Raw genomic sequence first — 20,325 nt, 5'->3', positions numbered from 1 at the left:
TCCCGGCCAGGTCAGGGATTTTTACTTAGACCTGAGGTCTGGTTCGAAATCCACTCAGCCTTCGTGATTAGAATTGAGGAGCTTTCTGACGGTAAGATAGCGGCCCCGGTCTAGAAAGCCAAGAATAATGGTCGAGAGGATTCGTTCGTGCAGACCACACGATACCTCGTAATCTGCGGGACTTCGGGCTGAGTAGCGGTCGCTTGGTAGGCCAAGGCCCTTGAAGGGCTGTAGTGCCATGGGGTTTGGTTTTTTATAATTAATAGTCCGTTTCAATTGTGATATATTGAAAAAATAGCGAAAGATGGGAGAGGCAAGAAGCCAACTAGCATAATTGATCCCGATTATATGAGCACAGGTGATTATTACATATGAGAAGAATGAATATTAACCAAATTTTAAACTTAATTCTCATATTTTACCTTTTCAATCCACTTAATTCTTACTTTCTTGAATAAATGACATGAATTAAGGTTAATATGATGTGTTATTGATGTTTTCCATAGTAACAAAGATCAACTTAAGCTGTAGAATCATCCATGTTCTTGCAATTTCATGATACGTCAGATGGAGACGTCCATCAATTCCGATGATAGATACATTTACATAGCGTATCAGCGTTATTTGAATCGCACAATAAAAAATATATTTACGACAAAAGAAAGGTGTAGTAATGCACGTACAAAAATAATGAACCCTGAGATCTAGTCGGGATATCTTTACGTCAGCTATCCTGGACGCGGGATGGGCGTAACAGATAATAAAAATAAGTGATAACTGGATGTATTTACGCGTCGCGCTATGATCTACACGATTCTAAGTGTGAGTTCTACACTAATCTCGGTCATTTTGATTTTCTTTTTCACACCGTCTCACCCCTATGCCGATGAAGGTTTAAATGGCATCCAGAGTGTCACTATTCATGGCAGCAACCCCAAATCTGTGAATTCAACACTAATATAAGTCGTTTTCGATTATTTTGACATGACACACACAATAGGAGTGTCGTATTTCTCTCCATACAGTATTAAGTCATAAGTTTGGTTGAAACTGCAGGTTTGTCCATAGCCGTTTATCTTCACCGGTACGGTATGCATTGCGGGCTAGGGCAAGGCTTCGCCTGCAAATGCTGGAGTGGTCATTTAATGATTTGATTTTAGGATCACTCAAAGTTGACTGAACTTAGAGGCCTGTCAATGCCTGATGATTCACTGGCAGGAATTTCTGGAGAGAATTAAAAAAAAACGAAGCAAATCAGTCCAGAAGAACGGTCGGTTGAACTGGAGCTGTTTTCACCAAAATTTTTAGTTCCCCCTCGTGTTCATTCATCCCTTTCAAGCTCAGGCATCTGTAGTTGAGGCATCTGCACTTCAGGCTCATTCTCCAGCACTCCAAGTTATGAAGCTTATCTCCTCGATATTCTCAGATGAAGAGGGGATGATTACGTAGTTCTACTTCCTCTTAAAACAAAAATCACCACCACCACCTCCACCACCATGCTCAGATGTAAGATGGATATTGACCAGCAACGCTCTTCTTTGATCAAGAATGTTCTGTACACTTTTGGTAACAAGTTCTGGGAATCTCTCTGTTACAGGGCGATAAAGCAGTCTGCTGTCTTCATTTTGGTTAACTGTAAGTAGGTACGGCAGAGATATTTGAAGTTCGCTTATCCATTTCTGCCGTGTCCTAATGCTGCCTGCCGGAATGGGTTGAGGAATATCCTCTACAACATTTTCACAGTTACATTCGAAAAAGCGACTCCTATGTGTGCCCCGAAAGGGGGGAACGCAAGTGGATTCTGGTTCGGTGGGACCGACGACCTTGTGTGGTCCTATGTCCCATGACAGCTGGTTGATGAATAGCTTGATTACACCTTTTGGTTATTTTCGATGGTTGAGGTGAAAAGACGTCACTACGGCATTGAGAGGGTCTTTTAAATCCAGTGTTTCGTAAAAAAGGTGGGGAGCGTCAGTTGAATAGATAAACTGAAATGTGGTTGTGGCAAAACTGAAATACTGGGCGAGGATTTTGGGGGGTGGGGCTACTAACGTACAGGAAAGGAATCTGTCATCCATCCTGAAACGCTTTTAAGGAGCTAGGATGAGTGGGATGCGGTGGTAGTTAGGGCAAGCAGTGTTTAAAAAAGGAGGGTTGGGGGAGTGACTTTGGGGAAGGAGGATTGATTGCTGTTACAGGAGTGATTGGAGTAATTGAATACTAGTGTGAGGCGATGTGGTAAGGTTGGTTGCGATGAGGTGTTAGATGTGTTAAGGGGGCACTTAGGAGAGAGGAGGGTTGATTTCTTTCAGCAGGTGGATTTGTGATTGCTGGCGGTGACTTCAAGTTCCAATCCGTGTCTATGCCGCCGTTTGCTTCAGCAGACTGGGCATAACGACTGTTCCGAAGGATACCAATCCCTAATATCCTACCGCCACAAATTATTTCATTATTTTCCTTGTCCTTCATTGTTAAAGTAAAATGGGTGAGCATTATAAGCTCCTACGAACAAGGCTCCGACCCGTAAACACACAGCATGGGTCCTCTAGCAGGGGGAACAGCTTCTAGCCAAAAGCCTTCCGATACGGGGACAGGCCCATTTGGGCTTTGATTATTCTCACTCAGCTGAGGATTTTCAATCGAGGTCTTCTCTCTTAACCTTTGGTAGTCCCGTATCAAACCTACAAGGCAGCAAGAGTATCTACCGTATCTCTTCTAGTCTGGCCCATCACCTTCGACCTAGCCGGCTTCACTTGAGCACACAAGCCCATCACCTGCCCGAAGAGCATTCGCCAAGGTGAAGATACCGTGTTAATAATAATAATAATAATAATAATAATAATAATAATAATAATAATAATAATAGATCAATTAATTCGTCTTTGGACCACATGAAATAGTTTTCCTCTCCTTGTCTTCCTAAAACGACTTCATCCTTCCTTTATCGGTGCTGTTTTCTTTCTTCCACCCATTTAGTGCCTGACTTCTTCTTGGCTTCTCTGGAAATTTATCATCAAATATTGCCTTCCTAAATTCTTTTATATTTATAATTTGTTCTTTTTTTAATGCTGAGTAGTTCGAAATCTTCCTAGACTACTTTGAAATGTGCTGGTTTTGTTTTTGTTTGCATAGTGTTCAAAAATTTGTTTTGTTAATCTGTTTTTGTTCATTCTGCATCGGTGTCCACAGAATAATAATAATAATAATAATAATAATAATAATAATAATAATAATAATAATAATAATAATAATAATAATAATATATTATAATATAATATAATATAATATAATATAATATATTATATATATATATAATATATATTATATATATTAATAATATATTATTATTATTATTATTATTATTATTATTATTATTATTATTATTATTCCGGGATATCTGTGGAACAGCAGAGGTGAAAGAAGGTGCCGGGATGAATGGGTCTAACTACAGAATCAAAGTTAATTTAAAATTTTAACAAAGGTTATATTTTCCAGAAAACAATACAAATTTGATAGCTTTTCACTTTAGGGAAATTACAAAGACATAGCAATCTAAAAACAAAACTTAGAAGGATCCAAGAATTTTAACTCTCTTGGGCTACAATCCCCTAGTTTTACAATTTCGAGCTCCTAGCTTATCGCACAAATTTGTTCAAGGGCAGAAATCCCCTAATAACATGGAGCACTTGCTTCCACCTTACAATGTCAAGCCTCCCAGAGGCCTTCTTACAACACTAGAAAAGAGCTGACACGCTCTCAATTTTTCAAGCCTATTCAAGGCAATATCAGACTTTACAATTACTTGCCATCAAGGCACAACTTACACAAATGAAACGGGGGTATCTCGTACCCAACCTACAGGGCCTTAGCAGAAAAAGAACAGGTGTAAATGGCCTGAAACATCAAGTAGAATGGAGGCGTGTACTTGCACTCCTAAATATGCATTCTTAAAACCTAAAAGGCACTAGGCCGATGAAACAGGGGCTATTCCCAAACTACGGAGGTGACTCGTATAAGAATAATTTAAAACATTACAGAGGGGAAGAAAACCAGTTACAAAACGTAGTCACCTCAAACCAATATGAAGGGGAGCTCGAGAGGGTAAATCACTCTCTATCCCCGAATTGCAGATTTTATGAAGTGTTTACATAAGCCGGCAGAAAATTACATTTTTAGAAAAGTAGGTTACATGGTAAAAGTTTCGGACCTTTCCCGCGGGTTAAAGTGCTGAGCTAGCAAGAAATAAAGATGTTAAACGGCCACTACCTTGCTGAAGAACTCTTGCCTGATGAAAGAGGCACCTCCCGCCTCCTGCTTCACATACACACACACCTAGTTAGATGTTGATCAAATGGCCAAGAGACGTGAAAATCCGCAGTTTATTAACCCTCGGGGAAAGTTCGAGACCTTTCATGAATAATCAAGCCACACCCTCTCACTTTTATTGGCTACCTTCAAGTTACACACCAAATCGTAGAAGAAGCCGGTGATAGGCCGAACATTAATTACATAAATTAGGGATTGGCTAAATTCAAAACTGGCGGAAAGAAAAGATCAATATTGCCAACCCAAAAAATGAATGAACATAATTTAGTAAAGAACAAACTTATGAATACAAAATTTCTTCAAATAAAGTTCCTTCACTTCGCACCAGGGTGCATGATCATAGTTTTTGTAGTGACATCTGTTGAAAAAAGTCCAAACTTCTTGATAAATGGTAAACAAAACACGTAAAATTTCATACAGTACTGGAAACTTCACACTCACAATATTAGGTGGTGACATCTTCTGAGTAAAGTTTAAGTAGGTCTAGGTTCAAGTTCAGTACTTCTCCTGTAGAGGATGTTTTAATTGGCGCAAGGTTTAAATGTGCGGCGTAGAGGTGTACCGCCCGGTACAATTATTATTATTATTATTATTATTATTATTATTATTATTATTATTATTATTATTATTATTATTATTATTATAGTAATAAGAAGGTTTCACCAAAGCTGAAACAGAACTTCTTGTTCTACAAAAACACAGACACATTAAACTGCCCTGCGGAGGTCGCATATGTCGTTATGGCTTAAACTCAACAAATCTCGACAGAGCCCGGCCCGTTAATGACGTCGCCTCAATCTATCTGACCGATCTATCAATCACTACGAGTATTGATTGCACATACTGAAGTTGGACAGCTCTATCTCCAATGAAAACCGGATTACGCTAGCAAATGGACCCGGCAATTACGGTAATACAATCACTTTACTAATGAATTTCTAACTGCATCACAGTTACTGTCCATATCTCGCACTGGGGAGGTTAAGAGCTGTTGACGGAGAAACACAGACGTGTTACATGAACGAAAACAACTTAGAAGAAATTTTAGGAAAAGCCCACAGTAAACCAAGAGAAAAGAATCGAAGTGAGAAATTCAAAGGCCGATTTTCAAACATTATTACTTGCCCTTGTAAATTTCTTCAAAGTGAGCAATTATAATTCTGAGTGACGTGGTCTTTCTCTGAAGAAAACTTTGAAGACTGTATCCTACGGGGTGTCTCTAATATACTGTATTACTGGATACTCCACGGAACCCCCAAACATGTAGTAGCTCATAACTTACTTCTCCTTGAAAGTAACTTATGTATTCACTAAGATGGCTGTTAACCCCTCGGCTAACTTGAAAACAACAATAAATAAAACCAAACCCCAGGGTGGAACAGCCCGTATGGGATTTGGCTAACCAAGTGACTGCTACTCAGTCCAAAAGCCTGAAGCCTTAATTAACGTACAGCACCAGCATTTCCCCCGTGTGAAAATGGGTAACAACGGAAAATCATCTTCAGGGCTGCCAACAGTGGGGTTCGAACCCATGGTCTCCCGAATGCAAGCTCACAGCTGCGCGCTCCTAACCGCACGGCCAACTCGCTCGGTCAGAAAGTATACTACGGCAGGTTATGCAGATAGGTCGTACAAGTAATGTTATACTTTTCACGTGCATTCATATCAAGATCCGTCAGAGTGTTGGAATTCTGCTCTGAAAAGGAGTTACGTATTATTCAACCAACGTGTCGGGATTTTTTAAATGATATCCGCGTTTCGAGATATTCTGCTCCCTGTCTAATAAAAACATTTCTAGTAGGTTACCGTGCATTCCGTCTTTCAGAATATTTCGATCATAATATGATCTACAGGTTCTGAATTATTTATATGCCTATCGGTATCAGAGCGATATAAAAACGTATAATATATTTTATGATATTCTACACTACCTGGATCTATTAGTAAGCATCGGATGAATGAATAACAAGAGCACACGATATCCCGAACTTAAATCATGTCCAACATGCCAATGCAAGGTTAAATTCTCCCTCAAAGGCTCTTCTAAATGCTGAGCGACTGTGTCGGGATACAATCCCAAACCACTGGGTATAAGATGGAAGCATGTCACAGCCACCTATAAAAGAGCAAACAGCCTGCAGCCTATCTTTGAAATTCAGCAGTCCAAGCAACAAGTCAGACAAGAAACCTCTTATTCAAAATCAGAACGGTTGTGAAGAGCAAGAAGTTAAGCGTTCTACTCCTATACTTCACGTTGCGAGATCGAAACTGCGCACAGCCGCTTGGCATTTAATAGTTGTTTTATAGACATGTTAAACAATCATCTTCAGAGACACATTTTGGCACTTTGGTGTAGAGCGACCATTTTCAAATCATCACAAGAAGACACCGGATTGAATCTGTTACTAACACCAAGAAAATCTGTCTCGACGTTGCCCTATTTTTACTTGTTCATCAGCATTTTCCAAAAAATTATTTTAATTCATCTGATTTTCAAAACAGTACTGAAATATTGACATTTGAGAGCTACATTGGTTAAATAATTTAATAATTACGTTGAAAATCAAATTGGACACAAAATTCAGTTATTCCTTACTATCTACCTGTCACTTTATTTTATGCTTGACACCTCTTCGAGTTTTCTTTTGGCCAGGAAATATTTGTACATGGACAAACACTCCTACGAATGTGTATGTATCTGAAGATCTACTTCGTGTGTGTCCACCTGTTACTGCTTCTTTTTTAAGTCGTCATGGAAAACACATCGTGTGAGTTTGGAAATTACAAACAACCTTCGTGAGGTCTGTGGCACATCAGGATTACAAACGAGCTTGACACAGCGTTCCTAGTCAGAGAAGTGTTTGTAGCTGTCTCCACAACCCTTCTATCTCCGTATAATTCATCCATATCAATATCGATGGGACGAGATCGAAAGGAGGCATCACACGGGATAGTCCGGCTTGAAACGGGGCATCTGACTACCCCACAGTGTCTCTTAAAACGTACAGAAGTTGAAAGGATGTTGAGCACATAGAATCATTACGAAATTAAAATCAAGTAAGTAAAAGTGACTAGAATGTCTAACTTTACGTCATTCGAACCTTTGACCCTTGCTTGTTTACTGTATTACTCGTCATCATAAACACAAGCCGCTGATTGAAGGTCCGTAAGGTGGCCTGTTTGCCTCCGATTACAGGAAGACTGGACTGGTTTCCGTACGTGATCTCATCGTTCTAATGTAGACGCTCTCGTAAGAGTTCCTTGAATTGCAACCTTATAAATATTTACAATCCATGCGCTCGATTCTTCCCATTCAGCAAGCGACCGACCAGGTAGATTTCCATGACAATGCATACACACACGCATGAATGGCGAACAACAGAAACATCCATAATGTAGGAGCACGACGTCGTCTACAACGGTGATCGCACTCAGAGCCTTCCAGCAGTAATTCATGTTTTGAATGTGCATTTTATATTTTGCGTATTGATAAAGAGCTCATGCACTGATACAAGTCAGAATACATTTATTTTAGAACCAGTGGAGAAGTTATTGGAGAACCTAGGTGCAGTTTCTACCTGTTTAATCGTTTTTAGAGGATTAGGTAAGGCTCGTAGCAGTCCGACTCATTGGCTGAATGGTGAATTCCCGGCCGGGTCGGGGATGTTAATCGTGTTTGATTCATTCTTCTAGCTTGGGGACTGGGTGTTTGTGTTTGTTCCAACACTTTCCTCTTCATATTCAGGCAACCCAACACCCTACACTACCAGCCACCACGGAAACATGCGATAGTGATTACATCCTCCCATATAAGGTTGGCGTCTGAGAGGGTATCGGGCCCTAAAACAAGGCCAAATCCACAAGTGCGACACAGTTCGCACCAGCGACCCCATACGTGTGGGAAAAGCGATAGTAGTAGTAGAAGAAGAAGAAGAAGAAGAAGAAGAAGAAGAGGTAAGACTCGTAGCAGATATAACAATACACAACTTTATGTACACGCACTGGAAGAGAGAATTATCATGCTCTATCAAAATTCAAAGGATCCAGTTTTATGAGTTCTGGTGCCCAAATTACGGACATTTCAGTTAATCATTTTATTTATTTATGTTTATTTTATTTTATTACATTAAGATTTCAATTAACGCCAAAGCATGAGGCGAGAATTTTATTAAATATTGCATAATGGCATCCAACAGTGAAACATGTTTTATTAACATTACAGGCAAAGCGGAAATGTGAGGGAGAGAAAGGTTAATTTAGCTATGATTAACAAAATATACTCTAGTTTAATATTTCGAGTGCAGTTGTGTTATGAGAGCTACTTTATATATCCGGCATTTTTTTCTGAATTATATAATTTCAATGCCGCTTATTGCCCTAATTTTTCTCTTTTAAAGCTTTTTAGTCGCCTAAAACACTAATCTTAGTGTCTTAACTTCCGGTGTTTACTGACAGGTGGCCTGTGGGTTAGCTGAGGGTACTGGCTAAGTCACCAACGTTCGAGTTTGGACAAGGTACTTGATTATTATTATTATTATTATTATTATTATTATTATTATTATTATTATTATTATTATTATTATTATTATTATTATTATTATTATTATTATTATAGATGAGCATCCTTACATATTACAACACAGTATTTCTTCTTTAACGATATTTGTCAAACTTGTGACGAGAGGAATGAAAGTTTATGAGGGATACGCTACGTTTGGATAGATGTATCAACGTTGTCACTCAAAACTAACTTGTATCCCCAAAAGGCAACAGGCATTCTCCAAATATAAATGAAGGGGAAAATGAACTCAATCGTAAGTACTGTGAGCAACATACAATAAAAAATCATCCTAAACATGAAACAACTCACTTTCATGGCTTCAAGGAGTCACATTTTTCTGCTTTAAATCACTGTGTACTTAAATAAATGAACGACGATCCAGACTTCAATATTACTTTCGCTAGTATTGTAGAAAAATGTCTGTTTATTTACCAATCCCTTTCTAATTCTGAAAAACGGGATAAACTTTATCAGGATATAGCCTATATCCGACTCTTTAAACATGTTAAAGTCACCAAGTTTACGTGCATCAGCCTGGCAATAAAAGCGTACCCGAAACTACCTCTTACTGTGCTGATCATTATTAACACTTCATTAGATTTACTAATGTCAGAAAGTCTTTATCTTCCACGAAAGACAATGTTGCTAGTTATTGACTGCTACTTCGGTAAGCAACTATCATGTTACTGCTAGATCGTCTGCCATGTCACGTCAATGGGCGTCCTGCTTAAGAGGCAACAGCCACGATGTCTCCCAAACATAGACAATTCAGAATAAATCTCTCACCATCGGGTGCAAGCATTTGGCCTAACTGTTACGTACTGCAGTTAGTGGGTAATTAATTCTAGAAACAGTTAACGAGGAGAATCTTGTATCCATCAGCAGGCTAACTATGCCATGAGTTCACAAGAAGAGGGCAGGCACACTGCTAGCACATACCAGATTTTATCTTCCCAAGTGACCTCAATGAATCATTGTACAAGAAGAGTCGGTTGCTCAATGCTCCGTGGTTAGAACACACCTCATCCATTTCTTGGACCGAGACCGAGTGGATCTGCTAAATCTTAACAATGGTAGTCGCGTGCAGAGTAGTGGAGCGATTGCATAGTTGTATATTTATTTATCACTTTTAACTTGACCTTGATCTTCTCAAACTACTGAATTGTCCCCACCTGTTCACTACTTTTATGTCTGTTACTTTCGCCTTATCCTGAGTTGTTTATTATTATTATTATTATTATTATTATTATTATTATTATTATTATTATTATTATTATTATTATTATTATTATTATTATTAAATAATCATCCGAAGTTTGAACATATTGCTTTTAAAAGCAATGATCAAAAATGTTGAATATTCAAATTACTTGCTTTAGCCTACAGCAAGAAGGCTCTGCGTCGCAGAGAAATACTGAGAAGAAACACCACTGGCTTCGGTTTCTCGTTAGGATCTGTACCTTAATTTTGTTTTGTTTATCGAGGAGAGGACGAAGGAACGGTTGTGCACATGGAAGTCACCATCTCGACCTCGGCAATTTCACGTAGTTCAACTACGGGATCCGTCCGATTATCTCCCGAGTCTATGGTTTGTGGCCAGCACTTGAATGCTCTCAACCATCCTAGTAGCACGAAACTCTTTAAACACTTCCATGGAGTCAATGTTGTGAGGCTTTTGCAGAAAGTTCATGCTCACGTCTACGGCCATTAGCAACATTTTTAGAAGCTTTCTTTGCAGCGCAGTATCGTTGCATTCTCTCTCTTGCAGCCTGTCTCCTTTCTGCTGTCCACCCGCTGTTCGTCTTCACGGAAGCCCCTGAATTTACTGATCTGGTGTCGGTACTTGGTTCTGTCAGCAAAGTCTTCACGATTTCGTCCAATTTATTTCAGATCCTTTCCGACCTCCCTGGCATGACGGCTGGGTGTATGTGTCGTCTTCATCATCATTTCATCTTCATCACGACGCGCAGGTCACCTACGGGAGTCAAATCAAAACACCTGCACCTGGCGAGCCGAACATGTCCTCGGACACTCCCGGCACTAAAAGCCATACGCCATTTCATCGAGTATGATAACAGTTTTCTTAGTCAACCGCTTGTCTTCCGTTCTAAATAGGTGGCCATAGAACTTGAGTCGTCGCTTCTTGATGAATGCCATCAGTCATTCGGTTTCCTGATAAAGTTCCTCTCGTCCTCGCAACCTGTATTGTCCAGCTACGAACTTTGGGCCCATTATCTTTCGAAGGATCTCAAACTTCTCAGCTCCCCCTCCCCCGCCGACACCACCAACAGCCTTTCCAGTAATTCGGAGGCATTCATTTCCATAGAGACATTCGTGTTTAATCACCGAGTTGTAATGTCCGAATTTAGCTTGCATTGAAATTACCTTTCCCTTGTACAGGTCGTGTGTTCTGCGAAGTGCTGCGGCCATCCTATCTCGCCTACTGTCGTTAGCTTCTCCTTCATTAGATCTCATTCCACAATCTCACCGAGATATTTGAAGCTGTGGGAATATTAGTCAAGTACTGTACTTGGTTTTTTATAAGGAGATCTTAAGTCCAGCCTTTTCAGCTTGTTGTTTCAAAAGATTTATCTGTTCTACAGCTGTATCTGTGGTTCTAGAAAGAATCGCTAAATCATCAGCAAAAGATGGACAGTTCATCTGGACACCGATCTTTGAACCTCCAATATATACTTGGTTCAGTAAACGTTTCTTGTTTAGTTCTTTTTCCCATTCACGGATAACTTTCTACAACACGCAATTAAAGAGGGTCGGTGATAGTCCATCGCCCTGACTTACTCCTTTTTTAATATCAAACTCCTTGGAAAAATTACCCATGAATTTTACTTTAGAGCGGGTGAGAGGGTCTGCTTGATAATTTCTGTCATTTTATCACACACTCCAAATTCTATCAAGATGTCAATTATAATACGTAATAATAATAATATAATACTTCGCGTTCGATTGAATCATACGCTTTCTGGAAATCTACAAAAACGACTACCAGATCTTTTGAGATGTAATTTTCCATGACTCTTTTCAAACTCCATATCTGCTCAATCTTCCTTTTCTGAAACCACCTTGGTCTTCACCAAGTTGGTGATCTACCTGCTCCGCTAGTCTAGTCTGAAGGGCTTTTGAGACTACGTTATATGCTATGGGTAAAATAGAGATGCCACGATATTTGTTGACGTCTGCTTTTTCACCTTTCTTTGAGTAATGGGGGAATCAGTGCCATTTTCCACTCATCGGGGACCTTTTCAGTCTCCCAAATCTTTACCAATTCATGGACTACTGCCTGGATGGTTATTTCTTCACCACTTTTCAGTATCTCCGCTGTGATTGAATCATCCCCTGCAGCTTTGTTGTTCTTCAGTTTCATGACTATCTTCCTAATTTCATCTTTGTTTCGTGGGACTGAATCTTCATTTCTTTGTTCTGGAAGAATTTTTGGTCATTTATCTCTGAGTTCATCACAGTTCAACAGTTCATCAAAATAGCGTGCTAGGATCTCACAGTTTTCTTTATTGCTTACAGCCAATTCCCCATCTTTTCTCCAAAAGTTTAAGCTTCGTGCCTGATAACTTTGAAGTTCTTATACCACGTTCATTTTTTAACAGCTCTCGTGGTCAATCATTATTACCTTCTGTGCTTAGTCTTCTCTTATTTAATGGAAGAGGCCTAAATGTTATGAGAGTTAAGAAGTGATATGAGTCAAGTTTGGCTCCTTTCCGTACTTCTATATTGATAATTTCTCTAATATTCCTCTGTCAGATTTCAACATGATATAGCTGAAATTCACCGAGGTTATCCCGAGGAGAGTGTCATGTTTTTTTTTTCTCGGGAAGACTTTTGAAGTATGTAGACATAAGTTTAATATCAAAGGTTTCGCACAATTCGACGAGTCTTTCACAATTTGTGTTTGATCTATTGTGGGCAGGATAATAGGCCAGTATCGAAACTGTCGTTCCTTTCGTCTTGAGCACTGAAATCGCCCATTAAAATTTTGTCATTGTTACGTGGAGTTTTGTGCAATTCGTTCTCAAGTTGATCCCAAAACAATTCCATCTTCTCAGGGCTTTTCGGTTGTCTTCATTTATGGGAGCAGGTGCGCTGAATAGTGTGTATCGTTTGTTTACAACAAACTTGAGAGAGAGAGTGAGTGAGTGAGTGAGTGAGTGAGTGAGTGAGAGAGAGAGTGTGTGTGTGTGTGTTTGTGTGCAATCTGTTATCGAGTCAATTATTCGCTTGTTTACATAGAAAGCTCTACCGAGCTGTTGCAGATCAAACATAAACTTTGATAATAAAATATAAGAAACACAACAAACTAATAGCGAGATCAGATACATTTAAATGACAAGTGCCCGAACTAAAATCATGAGAATTTCCATGTCTTTTTTTTTTTTTTTTTTTGTAAGTTGATTTACGTCACACCGACAAATGCCCATGTCTAGTGCCAAGTCGACGTAAGTCAAGATGGCGGCAAACTTAATTGGTAGTTCACCGTGCTCTGGAATATAAGTTTATTTGATGATATGTCGTCAAGCTCGTGTCTCTTGTTAATATTGTTAAAGAGAACTGGGAGATGGATTAGAAAGGACCGTTGGATTATTGTGTACTGAGTGGGTGGGAGGTGGAGGAGGACTTGAATCTCATGGGGTGGGAAGGGACGCGGAGAGAATAACAGTGAAACGAGATATTCCGAGCGGAAATATCCATTTAGCAGCCCGTGGATGAAACTCAGTTCAGCTGCCTGTCGCCTGATATGCGACAGAGACAGATTTGTTACACTTAATATTTGCTGCATAGACTGATTTCTTAAGTTGGTGATTCAGTTCCTTACAATGCCAACAATGAAGGACATTGTTTTGTCTAACTGATGAATATTGGAGAAGGGGGGGATGTCCAAATCAGGTATCATATAATACAGCTTATAGTTTTGCAGTCCTGTAACTGTCCATTTATGCAGGTATGTTCTAGTGTTACATTTCGTGTTTACGACAGACTGAAAAATTGTAAGTTGTATAAACTGAGTCGTCACAGAAAAAGAATGGCTTCCTTTTTAACAAATCAGGTAGCAACAGTTCAAGAGAGGTTGAATGATCGTAAAGAAGAAGAGACGAAGAGCTGTGGGATTAGATATTTCCGTGAAATGGTAGAGACTGGCCTTGGCTGTCTAGGTTTGTTTGTGACTCTTGAACTGAAATTTAGTACCAAATGTAACACTTAAATCTCGCTCTTGTGTAACTAAGGTAGACAGGGTTCTCTAGTAGGATATATGATATCGGTGTTGAAGATTTGCGTACGGTAATGATACAATCACTGTATTCTCCCTAGATTGGAGTTAAGTGTTTAAGTACCACACCAGTTCGAGTGAGAACTGTAGAAGTGCTGCATCTGCTGGGTTCCTGATCTCCCTAAATAACTTGTAGTCGTCAGCAAAGTGTAGAGTATTTGCTGTTTCATAGAGTTTAGGCTGTAAATCGTCCAAAGATAAGAAAAATACTAAAAGGCCAAGAGCACTACATCTGGAACACCGGAGGTGGGTGGTATCAACTGCTACCTGCCACCAGAAATCTCCTTGGATCTAAGCGGACACACTCAGGTTTCTATACATGCTCATCCCTGCCAAAAAGGTGGATCATTAATGAAGCAACAAGACGAATATCGGTCCTTACTCCCATGTTCCTGAGTCCTTTGTGTGAAGATTTGGCCGCAAGCTGTTTAACTTGAGGGTGAGATGTTTACGGTGCATTTAGTTTCTAAACTTGGCGGGTGGCACTTCCTGTTATAACCCTTTGTTGAGAACAGGAGCTAATCGTATGGAAGGGATCAAAGTAGCTTTTGCTGTCTCGGAACAGTGAGACCTAGATACGCAGAAAGTTGTACCCCCTAACAATAACCTTAATATTTACTTCCTAACTACAGAAAACCCGACTGGCTGCGGAGTTCAGAGCATGTACTACGACAGCCAGATAAAAGTGCGGTTTAAATTTATGTGGCCGTTTGTACATTTATCTGGAACTTCGGTTGAAAATGCTTATTACGACTTTCGTTTATGTGCAATCTGGGAAAATATTCTCGAGTTTAGCTATGCCGAAGTTGGAGAGGCAGTTAACGCTCTTACCTGGGACTTTGCTTCCATCGGGGACGCTACTCTATGAATCAAGATGGCTACTCATCAAGATGAATCTACATCTGCATGATGCTATACGAAAAGTGTTGTTATAATGTAATCTATGTGTACATTTATTGAATATATCGTCGTTGCCGGGACAAAACCTCCCATGTGATAATATTTTTGGAGGTATACTGATCCGCAGCACATACAGTATGAAGAGCGAGAATGCCTTGACAGTATTCATACAATATTGCACCTTAGATGTTAGAACCTTACCGGCCAAAGTTCTAAGCTAAAATAATTCACATAGGAGGTTTTGTCCCGGCAGCGACGATATCATGCTTTCTGTCCAGCTATCACACATTTTTTTAAAGATTACTCAAGCTAGCAAGATGTTGCTATATGAGCTGTAGGCAAACAATTTAACAGCAAGCTTCCTAGGTAGTCGTAGTCGTTAAGGCAACATCGCTTGATGCTGCCACGCAGTTATTTATGGGTTCGAGGCCCAACAGTCCAACATTTTTTACCTTCTAAATGTTAGTCAGTAGGGTACTAGAGGTGATTGTACACATTTCCTAATCATTAGAATGCGGGTCAAAAGCGTGGGTTCTATTCCAAATTTATCTGCAACGCACATATGGAGTAACGGTACCGTGCACGCGCAACTGTCCAAGAAAAGTACGCTGAATGCATAATAACCATGTGCATTATGAATCAGGTATTATTTCAATGATAAACCAAATCTACGAGACATTATTAGTCTATTAAGGGTCTTCGCCTGCCAAAATGGCTGCTGCTCAGCTTGACAGCCTGTGAATATTGAGGAGTTACGTGATTCACATGACGAATTCTTCAGCTGCATTGATTGGCTTCCTTGACCGCATCCACTGCCTCTCATATCAATAGCTTGTTAGTTGACCTCACGAGTCCACGATTAGAATTCTCGGATTAGACAGGAATCGATTCCCACAGCCTCTGGTTGCAGACAGTCTCTCTACCCCTGCAGCATGGGGCTGTCTATATATCATTTCACATATTTTAAACTAGCATTGCTGCTGTATTTTAGCGAAATCTTCTCAAGGTTAAAGTTGCAACTACTGGCGAGGTGGCCGTGCGGTTAGGGCGCGCAGCTGAGAGCTTGCATCTGGGTGACAATAGGCTCGAACCCCACTGCCGGCAGCCCTGAAGATTGTTTTCCGTGGTTTCCCATTTTTACACCAAGCAAATGCTGGGGATATACCTTAATTGAGGCCACGGCCGCCTCCTTCCCACTCCTAGCCCTTCCCTATCCCATCGTCGCTGAAAGACCTTTCTGTGTCGGTGCTACGTAAAGCAAATTTTTAAAGAAAACTTAACACTTGATAGTATTCTATGCGGTTTTGTCACATTATGAAACTGTACTGTAATGTGAATCAAGGAGTTTCAGAAGACAAACTTGGCGATCGCCAGCGGAACACAACAGAGTGTACTTCGACGACGCCACACAAGATGCCCATCGCAGCAGTATCGAAATGTCTAGCAGGAATGAGAGAAGTAGACCACGGCAGAATAGCCCGGAAGACGTTTATCATATTGGTTCCCCCGTGAAAGCCTTTATACTTTGCTGTATAATATAATTTCGTACATGTAGACAAAGGGAGAGGCGAGGCCATGGCCTAGTTATAGGTCTGGCAGCAGGGACCTTCACCGAATGACACGCGGGTGGAGACAGAAAACGTTGACCTCTCTGCTATGTAAGTTGCGCGAGCGATAACCAGCCTGTCTACAGGACAGAAATAAACATTAATTAGAAATGTTATGGTAGAGAAAAGGGGTTCAAGGACCATAACGTTGATGTACGATAGTGAAGCCCGAGTCTTGCCTCATCCTGGGACACGGAGGCCTCATTTCTACAACTCTACAATCACCTCAAGCAGTGGGTGAGTCAACCAAAACATTGAGCCTGTTCCACGTACTGTGGCGATGACGCACTTCTTAGGTAAGCTTATATTCACAGCATGCTTCTTGCCTAGGAAAATAACTTACTGAAACGTATGACAAGAGAACACTTTCTAAGGCCATTCCTAGCCTATAGTTACTTATACAAATAGATAAGTGTTATCCCCTCCAGTCGCAAGAGGCCACTAAAAGGGGACCTCCAGGATAGGGAGGTTTCACTCACTTTACCGGCCTCCTCACTTTAATCTTCTATCAGAGAACTCCCATGGTCAAATCTTGTTTACTTACTTGTGCGAGGTCTAGGAAGCCTTCCATTTCTTTTTCAGGCACCCTTATTATTAGGAGATTTGGATCTCTTGCACTGTTCATCTGATTACTGTTAACAGGGTGGAAGATGTCGTCCAGTATCGTTAGGAAGCTAAATGATTTTCATCACGACGAATCCTCGGGAAACCATTCATCGACCGGGTCATCGACCACGTTTCCAGTGAGGAAGTACTGTGGCGATTGTCTTGCCTAGCCTTCACGTCATCGCTGTCCGACTCCAGTTAGCTGACCATGTTCTTAGTATGCCCCAACATCGCATACCCCGAGTAGGTTCCGCCAGGAGCCTAACGAACCACAGGCCAGCCCCGTCGGTGAACACTTATCACTGTGTGATACGGAATAAGGCGGAGAGACCTCGTCGCCCGATGTGCTGTACGGTGTGGGAACAGCTGAGACTGAGACTGTTAAGACGCTATTCACAATGAAAATTAAACATTTACTTCCAAACCAAACCAAACCAAACCAAACCAAACCAAACCAAACCAAACCAAACCAAACCAAACCAAACCAAACCCCATGGCACTACCGCCCTTGAAGGGCCTTGGCCTACCAAGCGACCGCTGCTCAGCCCGAAGGCCTGCAGATTACGAGGTGTCGTGTGGTTAGTACGATGAATCCTCTCGGCCGTTATTCTTGGCTTTCTAGACCGGGGCCGCTATCTCACCGTCAGATAGCGCCTCAATTCTAATCACGTAGGCTGAGTGGACCTCGAACCAGCCCTCAGGTCTAGGTAAAATTCCCTGACCTGACCGGGAATCGAACCCGGGGCCTTCGGGTGAGAGGCAGGCAAGCTACCCCTAAGCCACGGGGCCGGTAAGAACATAAAACACAGAAAATTATTGAGATGTAGGCATTCACAATGATCTACGCAAACGGAAGTATTAGCCAATGATAAACGAGAATAAGTACAGCTGACAGCTAATTTTAAATGCTGCCTGTGGCCAGATAGTGAAATAGGGTGTGTGCCTACACTAACTCTCTTTTTTTGAACTTGCCTTTCCAAATTCAATTCACAGGAAATTGATGCCTGTTCAACACTGCACCTTTATATGCTCTGCTTTTCATGTCATACAACCAGGGGTGAGACCAATCTGTGTCGGTGCGAAGTGAGGCCAATTCCAAACAGATAATAATCATTATTTACTTGGAAATTCTCTCGAATGGGTTTTAACTTGAGAGATTTGAATGTTTCATTTTGCAAATATTAGTTATAAGCAGTCATATAAGTCAGCATTCCGAGACGAGTTCTTGTAGTGGTCAAGGCGCTGGTTCCGTACTGTAAAGTGCAAACGTTTCAGTCTCCAACAAGTCATTTTTACATACATACATACATACATACATACATACATACATACATACATACATACATACATACATACATACATACATTATCATTATAGACTGTTATGCCTTTCAGCGTTCAGTCTGCAAGCCTCTGTGAATTTACTAAACGTCGCCACAATCCTCGCTTTGCAACTAGTGTTGTGACCTCATTTAGTTCTATACCTCTTATCTTTAAATCGTTAGAAACTGAGTCTAACCATCGTCGACTTAGTCTACCTCTACTTCTCTTACCCTCCATAACAGAGTCCATTATTCTCCTAGGTAACCTGTCCTCCTCCATTCGCCTCACATGACCCCACCACCGAAGCCGGTTTATGCGTACAGCTTCATCCATCGAGTTCATTCCCAAATTAGCCTTTATCTCCTCATTCCGAGTTTAATTTTAAAATTGCTTATGCACCTTACTGTTGCTTTTAACCTACTGGTATGTACTTTTTCTACGTCCTTTTACTGATAATTTGTTTCGTGTCAGAAATAACATACAGTTAAAAAGGGAAGTTAAGAACTATGGCGGACATTTTAAGGAAATACAGAGAAGCGAAAGTAGAAAGGAAGGAAGGAAGGAAGGAAGAAAGGAAGGAAGGAAGGAAGGAAGGAAGAACGATCGATTATGATGCTTGTTGTTTAAATGCGCCTAACATCTAGGTCATCGGCGCAAAGAAAGAAAGAAAGAAAGAAAGAAAGAAAGAAAGAAAGAAAGAAAGAAAGAAAGAAAGAAAATCGACTTAAACTTGTGTACGGAGCGAGTACCTTCTTCCACTACTCCACGAGAACGCTTCTCTGAATGCTAGTTATATGACGGTTTACAAGTGGTGTTTGGTCCGGCTCGTTGGTTGATTGGTCAGCGGACTGGCCTGCGGTTCAGAGGGCCCCGTTTCGATACCCGTCCAAGGTGTCTGTGATGTTCCAAACATCCCTGTAACACAAAACTATCCACCGCCACACAAACACTTCGATTCCTACACATAACAGATGCTGCCATACAGGGGATGCACAAAGCTAGTAATAGCCAAATGCCATTATTATTATTATTATTATTATTATTATTATTATTATTATTATTATTATTATTATTATACTGGTGCCTGACAAATGAAAAGCTATAATCTCGAAAATTAAAGGCCATTCGAGAGAATATCCAAATAGGTACTGGCCGTATTCATGTAAATTAATTTCGCGAAAGATCTGTTTCCGCCACACATTTTAGACTTCTCTTGTAAATTATTTGTCTCTAAGAGGGAGTCCGAAACGAAGCACTGGAGACCAAATCCACAGATCCAAATTATATTTTAGATAGGAATCGTAATCTGTTTTTGAACTGTATGCCAACTATAAAACTCTTCCTTTAGAGAATAAATGCCCAGTACAATCGTGTTAGCAAACTGGGGCGCGAAGTGAGAGCGCCATATTAGGTCAAGTGTTAGCAAGTGAACCCCCACTCTCTGACCTAGTGAATTATGACTACCACACGCCCACACTACGAGAACACCCGGCCTGATTTATACCCCGTTGCAGGTCCTGGGGTGACAGACTAACTCGTATAATGGAAAGTTACAAGTTTATGTGTCACTGATCGTGTATTTTTACGTTATGGTAGTCACAACAAATAGAATTTGTTCGTCGATAGAGATGTAAAATATGACATAACACTGCTGTGCGAATGTTGTAAAGAGGAGCAATTAGTCCTGCTACAAATTAAAATACTAAC

The 20,325-nt window shown here is 40.5% G+C and overlaps 1 protein-coding gene across 1 annotated transcript in view; it reads right to left on the bottom strand.

Moving 5' to 3' along the window:
• LOC136872242 (mitoguardin-like) overlaps positions 1 to 20,325 on the bottom strand; it is a 380,872-nt gene that overhangs the window by 15,101 nt on the left and 345,446 nt on the right. The gene's annotated exons all lie outside the window — the stretch shown is intronic.

Source organism: Anabrus simplex, chromosome 4 (genome assembly GCF_040414725.1).
Source record: "Anabrus simplex isolate iqAnaSimp1 chromosome 4, ASM4041472v1, whole genome shotgun sequence".
NCBI lineage: Eukaryota > Metazoa > Arthropoda > Insecta > Orthoptera > Tettigoniidae > Anabrus > Anabrus simplex.
This window is presented reverse-complemented; position numbering and strand designations above follow the sequence as displayed.